Below are 8,637 nucleotides of genomic sequence, written 5' to 3' on the forward strand. Positions count from 1 at the left end.
CCCGTGCCCCGCAACGGGAGAGGCCACAACAGTGAGAAGCCCGCGTACAGCAAAAAAAAAAAAAAAAAAAAAAGCTAATGCTTAAATGTGAATTTAGAAGTTAAAAATCCAAATCAAAAAAAGAAAAGTACAATAGAGCATTTTAAGAAAACAGATAAAACTGAAGTAGTTCCATTCAAGATATTATGTTCCTTGTCCTTTCAAAGTTTAAATGGCTTTTGACTGAGTGTCACATATTTACAGAACACGCCAAATATTTACAATACTTTGTTACTCTATCTTTGACAGGGTCACTTAAGCATTTCTTTCTATATCCCCATTCACTTTTATTTGTTTAGTTTTACTTTGTAAAGCCATTCAGTTGGCATACACTACTAAAAATGTCAGAAGATAGCAGAAATAAAAATTATAACTGTGGTTTTTCTCCCAAGCAGGCTTCCCATTTCTATTGCACACTTCACTAGCTCAAACACGTCAATTCTCAGTTAAATTAAATGCAGTAATCATTAATATCTAAGTAAAACCATAATTTAAATTGAATTTAAACTAATCATCTACTTTTTTCACTCTGTATGGGTAAGACTTAAAATAGAAAAGGCAAAAGATACAAAGAAGAAATTGCATGCTGGTGGGCGGTGGGATGTTATTGAACTCCTTCCCCATCATTACCATTATCTGTTCTCAGTTTTCATTAATCACTGTGTTGTTAGAAACCTGGTAGTTAAAAGTGCCAGGACATCTTCCTTGTTTGCCAGTATGAGAGGCAGAGGGAAGTTGAACAATTTGCAGCATCCTAGAATTCACCTTCCAAAGACATGAACTCCAATAATTGCATCACTAATTTACATCAGAAAACGAGCTCCACCAAATCAACTGATGAAACCATTTTGCAAAGAAATAGGAAAAACATAGGTGTTGTTGAATTAATGACCTGAGAGTTGAATCTCAGAAACCGATGTGGAAATACTCTTATTCTTTATTTTGTTAATGGCAACTCAGCAGGATGAGCTCCCAGGGAACTAGGCTCTGAGATAGAAATTAGCCAGCAGGAGGCTTATTAGGGAATGTGCTTGTTATCAACACCTATGGAAGGGAAGAATAAGGAAGGAAGCAAGCAAAATTGGGCCCTGGGAGATACTGAGCTGCAATGCTCCCTCAGTGAAAGCCTCCATAGTCAACCCCACTTGGTGAGGAGCTGGGAAGCAGGAATATCCCTTAAGCCTTTTTTGATTTGGATTAATGGAACCTGATTTTTACACTCCTTCTACCCCGGATGGTGGCCCCCCAGGAAGCAGGCTTGATCTTGGACAAGGTAAATCTGTTCAGCTCAGTTAGTTCCTTTAGGTATCTGACAGATGAGGGTTTTCTTCTGGTAAAGCAACCAGAAGCTGGAAAAATCAGTCTTATCTGTCTTTCATTTTTGAAAGATAGTTTGGGTGGAGCATCACAGCATCCACCATACAACAAAAGTTTATATGTATATAATGCATATAAGTATACATATAATTATATGTATATATATATAATTTATATGTAATGTGTATATATGATATAATATATAATTTAAGCTTTGTTTTTTAAAAAAGCACCAAAAAATTCAGTTACTCTACTATTGCACTATATATAGAAATATAAATATGGGTAACTCACACTATATTTTAAACTCAGCAATACACTAATTTTATGTTGTGAAAATTAATTTTTTAGGGCCAATCTTCATCTATAAAAATAAAGGTTTCAACTAGATCAAAGGCTGGCAAACGTTGACAAAGGCCAGGTGGTACATTTTTCGTCTTGTTTTTATGAGGCCTATGGTTTTTGTCTCTACTACTCAGCTCTGCTGCTGTGTAGTGAAAGCAGCCATAGGCAATAAATAAATGAGTAAGTGTATCTGTATTCCAATAAAACTTTCTTTACAAAAAAAGTTTACAACACAGGCTGTAGTTTACTTACCCCTGCACTAGATGATCTCTACTGTCCTTCCAGTTACTGACAATCTACATTTTGATAATTCCTTTCAGAATTAGCTAATAGATATATTCTTAAAATTATCTACTATAACTCCTTTTTAGAAATAGATAATAGAGAAAAAAAGTAAGCTTTCAAATAGAATGCCTTAATATTTTATTTCTCTATTTTAATAACTAAAAATATTTATGGGTAGGTTTTAGTCACTCATGATACTTATAAAACTTATCCAATAGGAAAATTCAGTTTTAGAAACTTGGCTTTTTTCTAAATTGCAGTCAAATTTCCAAAAGAACTCCCTGAAAAGGAGGGTAAAGGTACTTATTCAGAGAACCTTGTTTTTTACATCACTGTACTCACAAGGCATTTCTAGAAACAGTTCAAGTGTTTTTTGTTGTTGTGTTTCTTGAGTGATAGATTATACTGAGAAGAATGCAGAGAGGAATCTACTTGCATGGTCAGTGAATCAGTTCCCTTCAATGCCTACTTGAAATCCAAATATCAAAGGATCTTAAGAAAGTTATAAACTTTCATGTAATCTCTTATAACCTTAACTCAAAACTTAATCTCCCTAAAGTATCTATCTGAATGTAAAAGTATTAATATTTTGGAAAATATGAACATATTCTTCTCTTTAGCTTTTCTCAGTGTATAACCTGCTTCCCATTTAGCTCAAGGCATTAATCTGAAAAATTATAAAATGTTCATTAAGAAATGTGAGAATGAAAGAATAAATTTGAATTTCTGACTAAATATTTAATGTAAAATTTTGCTGCAAAGAACTTAACATACAATTTTGCAACAAGACTAGAGCCTGGCAATATGAGTATCTGACTGAGAAAGGATTTTCTAAATTCCTTTAGGTTCTTCTTTTTCAATTCAAGAAAGAAGGCTGAATGACAGAGACAGAGAGTTTTCCCATAATGATATGAAGATATATTTTTCACCTAAGATAGTTGGCTATGAGGCTTGCCACTCCATGGCAAGGTAAATTAGAAAGAGATTTGACAAAATTCAATACCTATTCATGATTTTAAAAAAAACAAAGAAAAACAAAAAACTTTTCAGAAAACTAGAAATAGAGGAGAATATCTACATTATAATGAAAAACATCTAAAAAAATACACAGCTAACATTATATTTAATAGTTTAAAAAAATGAACGCTTTCCCTCTAAGATCAGGAACAAGACAAGAAAATCCACTGTAATTATTCCTATTCAACATAGTGCTGGAAGTTCTAGCCATGTTAATATGGTAAGAATAAGAAATTAAAGGAATACAGATTGGTAAGGAAGAAATAAAATTGTCTCTATTTACAGATTATGTGATTTTCTGGATAGAAAATCCCAAGAATCTGTAGAAATCTACTTTCAGAACTAATAAATAAACTCAGCAAGGTCACAGATTAGCATATAAAATTCAGTAGCATTTCTATATCCTAACAACAACCGTGTGGAAAACAAAATTTAAAAAATAGTGCCATTTATAATTGCTTCAACAAATGAAATAATTACATATAAACTTAAAAAAATATATAGTATCTTTGTTCTAAAGATTATAACATATGGACGAAAGAAGTGAAAGACCTAAATAAATTGAGAGGCATATTGTGTTTATGGATTAGAAGATTCAGTAGAGTAAAAATTTCAATCGTCTTCAAATTGATGTGTAGGTTCAATGTAATTCTTATCAAAATCTTAGGTAGACATAGACAAGGTATTCTAAAACTTATATGGAATGATCTGGAATAACTAAAACGATTTTCATAAAGAATAATATGTTGGGAAGACTCACATAATCAAATGATAAGGCTTACTATATATCTAGCTACTCTAATCAAGGCAGTGTCTTATTGGTAGAGAGAGACAGACAGAAATCAGTGGAACAGAATGGAAAACCAATAAATAAGCCCCCACAAATATGCCCAACTGAATTTTGACAAAGGGGCAAAAACAAGTTCAATGTAAGAAGGGTTGCCTTTTCAACAAAGGCAACTGGCCAACTACAAGAAAAAAAAATTAAACTCTATCTAAACCTTATACCTGATACAAAAATTAACTCAAAATGGGCTGTGATCTTAAAAGTGAAATGTAAAATTATAAAGTTTTAGGAAAAATATTGGAGAAAACTTTGGGTCCTAAGATTAGGCAAAGATTTCTTAGACATGACAACAAAAGCATGATCAATAAAAGGAAAATTTAATAATCTCATCAAAATTAAGACCATTACCTCTGCAAAAGTTGCTGTGAAGAAGTTGAAAAGTTAAGGTACAGACTGGGTGAAAATATTTGCAAACCTACATATCCAACATAGTACTTGTATATAAAATATATAAAAAGCTGTCAAATCTCAGAAATTAAAACATAGTCTGATTTAAAAATGGTCAAAAGGTCTTCTCTGGTGGTGCAGTGGTTGAGAATCCACCTGCCAATGCAGGGGACATGGGTTCGAGCCCTGGTCTGGGAAGATCCCACAGGCTGTGGAGCAAATAAGCCCATGTGCCACAACTACTGAGCCTGAGCTCTAGAGCCCACGAGCCACAACTACTGAAGCTCATGTTCCTAGAGCTCATGGTCTGCAGCAACAGAAGCCACCACAATGAGAAGCTTGCTCACTGCAATGAAGAGTAGCCCCCACTCTCTGAAACTAGAGAAAAGCTCACACGCAGCAACAAAGACCCAATGCAGCCCAATATAAATAATAAATAAATTTATTTTAAAAGAATAAGCAAATGACAAAAACAGGCATTTTGTTGAGGAATGCAAATGATGGTAAATAACACGTGAAAAGTTGTTCTACACTATTAACATCAAAGAAATGCAAGTCATAACCAAAATGAAATATTGGTATATCACACATATCACAATAGTTAAGATAAAAATAATTAAAAATAAATTTAAAATAATGGTAACACTAAATGCGATGAAGATATGAAGCAACTGAATTACTCATACTTTGCTGGTGAGAATGTAAAATCTCACAGCCACACTGGAAAAAAGTGTGAATACAACCAAAATGTTCATTGTAAGGTTAGTGGTTAAACAATCTCTGGTACATCTATTCCATAGGATACTTAACAATAGTAAAAATAAATAAATTATTGACACACAAAATAACTTAGATCCATCTCGAAAGAATTGGGCTGAGTAAAAAAAAAAATCTAATCACAAAATTATATACTTTCTGATAACATTCTTGAATTTACAAAATTAGAGAAATAATTTTGGGAGAGGGATGATGGAAAAGAGGTAGTTGTTTCTATAAAATTGTAGCATGTGGGATTCTTGTGATGAAACTGTCTTTTCTGTATCTTGACTTTGGTGGTCCCATGAATCTATACAAGTGATAAAATTGCATAGAACAAAATACACACACAGAGAGAAATAAGTGCATGTAAAACTGGTGAAATTCAGTGGGTTTATTAAGGAAAATTTCCTGATTGAAATGTTGTATTATGGTTATGCAAGATATTGCCACAGTGGGAAAGTTGATGAAGGGTATACAGGATCACCCTATATTATTAACTCTACATGAAACTACAATTATCTTAAAATAAAAAGTTCTTAAAAATGAAGTAAAATAAGTGAGACTGAATAATTCCATTTTTAAAACATCAGTTGGGAAACTTTTAAAGAGAACTTTGTTTTGTAAGAGACTCCTATCTTCCATCGCAGGTTGCAGAGAGCTGGAAGGAGCATTACTCCCCCCTTACAATGACAAAGAGATGGAAAAGGACTGGGTTAACTCCAAATCACTACTTAAAAAAACAATAGACTTTAATTTTTAGAGCAATTATACGTTCACAGAAAAATTAAGAGGAAGGTACAGAGATTTCCCATATACACCCAGGCACCACACATGCATTGCCTCCCCCATTATCAATATGCTCCACCAGAATTAACATTTGTTACAACTAATAAACATACATCAACACATTATTATCACCCAAAGACCATAGTTTACACTAGGACTTAGTCTTCATGTTTTAAGTTCAATGGGTTTGGACAAATGTACAATGACATGCATCCACATTAATAGTATCATACAGAGTAGTTTCACTGCCCTAAAACCTGTGCTCCACCAATTTTTCCCTTCCTCCCCCTTGACCCCTAGCAATCATTAATCTTTTTACTCTCTCCATGGTTTTGCCTTTTCTAGAATGTCATATAGAGTTGATCCTTGAACAGCACGAATTTGAACTGCAAGTGTCCACTTATATGTGGCTTTTTTTCCGGTGGTAAATACTACAGTACTACACTACAAGATTTGTAGTTGGTTGAATCAGTGGATGCAGAACTACGGATATGGAGGAATCACAAGTACTATATATCATACACAGATTTTTGACTGAGTGGAAGGTGGGAACCCATGACTCCTGTGCTGTTCAAAGTCCAATTTTACTTGGAATCATACAGTCTGTAGCCTTTAAAGATTGTCTTCTTTCACTTAGTAATATGCATTTAGGTTTCCTTTATTTATTTTTATGTCTTAATACATCATTTCATTTTTTAACACTGAATAACATTCCATTGTTTGGCTGTACCACGTTTATCCATTCACCTATTGAAGGACACTGGTTTGTTCCATGTTTTAGCAACTATCAATAAAACTGCTCAAAACTTCCACTTGCTGGTTTTTGTGTAGACATAAGTTTTTAGCTTCTTTGGGTAAATAACAAGGAGTATGATTGCTGAATCATACACTACATACAATTGAAGGCTTTCTTCCTTTGAAAGTGCAAATGTGGGGAGAACTTGTGGAGAAAGGTTAAAGAGAGGTAAGAAGATCAGAAATATGATAGATGACTGCTATTTTCCCTAGGATGCCTAGTTTTTGCCCAGTGTGGCCTTGGTAATTAAATGTTAAAAAAATTATATGTTGAATGGCCATTTGCCACCCATCTGTTCTAATGCAATTAAATCAAAGAAAAAGTATGTTCTGCCTCTTAAAGCAATTAAATTCAGGTTAATTAAGCACTATTAACTCATCTATATTTTGAAGTACATGACAATTTTATATACCATTTCATATAGAAGCATATTAAAATTTCCAAGCTGCTGAAATAATGTCAATTTTAAATGCCAAAGTATACATTGTTAATAGGATTTAGGCAGACTACCCTATGAGCTTCCAAGTTGGAATAAAGTGGCTGAAATCTAAATTGATATAAAGTTAACTTGAATAATAAATAAAATTCTGTGTCATTTCAAACTCCAGTTAATGAGAATAAAGGATAGTATCAGTGCTGGAACTACCTTAAATAACTACTTTTTAAATATAGTAGTAAATTTTAAACATTTGAAATGAGTTCAAATCATAACTACTTTTGAAAGTTCTCTTCAATTTTACAAGTATATATTCTCCCACCTCCAGATTTTACTTTATTGAAATAAATACAATCTTTGATTTTAGAAAAAAAAGGCAGATTTAATGAATAAAAATTTTAAAAATTGAGCTACTGCTCAATTTTAATGTGAACCTAAAACTGCTCTAACAAATAGAGACTATCAAAAAAATCTACCTTTGTACTCTTTCAAAATTTCTGTTATACAAAATTATGAAGATCTTAGTTGGAAATTTTTATTATGCAACTATCAAAGCATACTGCCAGTTTTCCCATTGTACATCTTTTAAAAATGTAAACAATCTTTCCTTTGATAATGTGTACCTTTTTATAGAGTGCAATATGTAGAAGTAATGGGTTAGATACTATTTTCCATGTCTTTTAAAGAAGAAACAATGTATTGATAGATTAAAGCTATTGCTTATAAGGTAAAATGCCAAACATACATGATCAATAATAAAAATAATATAATAAGAATCATCCATCCTGAAAATAATATTCTGAGAGTTCAATACTCCAAAACACAAACAAAACATTTTGAACAGCAAAGAGTTGTTTAAAAGCAAATGCATTAGTTTCAAGGGAAAAGACAGATCTATGAATATCTAAATTAGTACAATGTTTTCCCCTTTCAAATTATATTGTTAGTTTTCCCTGAAGTAACATTTCTAGATATTCTATTTAAAAAGTAAGGGCACAAGGTAAAGTCATTCATTCATCAAATTTTATCAAAAACTTACAGTATGCCACACAATTTGTTAAGTGCTGAAAAATCAATGGTGTACACAATAGGTCAAGTGACTTCTTCAGAAGTGGACACACTCATGGGCTTCCAGAAAAAAAGAGAAATACAGTACTGTATAAAACGTGATGTGATTAGAAGAGTAATATATGCTGTGGTACCAGATTTGGAGGTTAAAGGAAGGTTAGAAAGATAAACAGAAACCTATAAAATAAGTGGAAGGCCTAGAGGAGTCAGGAGCAAAGAGGGTGAAGGAAATAGATTTAAGTAATGAAGAAGAGCTTGTACTTACTACATAATTACAGAAAGGAAGAGGGAAGGGAGGAATGGATTGAGAAAGGAAGGAAGAGAGAAAAAATGTAAATTGCTAAAGGACTCTCTGTATAATCTATAAGTACCAAGAGAGATCTGAGCTGTGATGTAGACAAGGGCAACCCATAAGCATGTGACCTATGCATTTGCACATGGTCCCCTGCTCAGAAGAGTCTTATGTTGTCTTAATGCCCTAATATCAATATCTTGAAATGTTTAATAATTTAATTTATTTATTATTATTTTTTATTGAAGTATAGTTGATGCACA

The sequence above is a fragment of the Physeter macrocephalus genome, chromosome 12 (assembly GCF_002837175.3).
Source record: "Physeter macrocephalus isolate SW-GA chromosome 12, ASM283717v5, whole genome shotgun sequence".
Taxonomy (NCBI): domain Eukaryota; kingdom Metazoa; phylum Chordata; class Mammalia; order Artiodactyla; family Physeteridae; genus Physeter; species Physeter macrocephalus.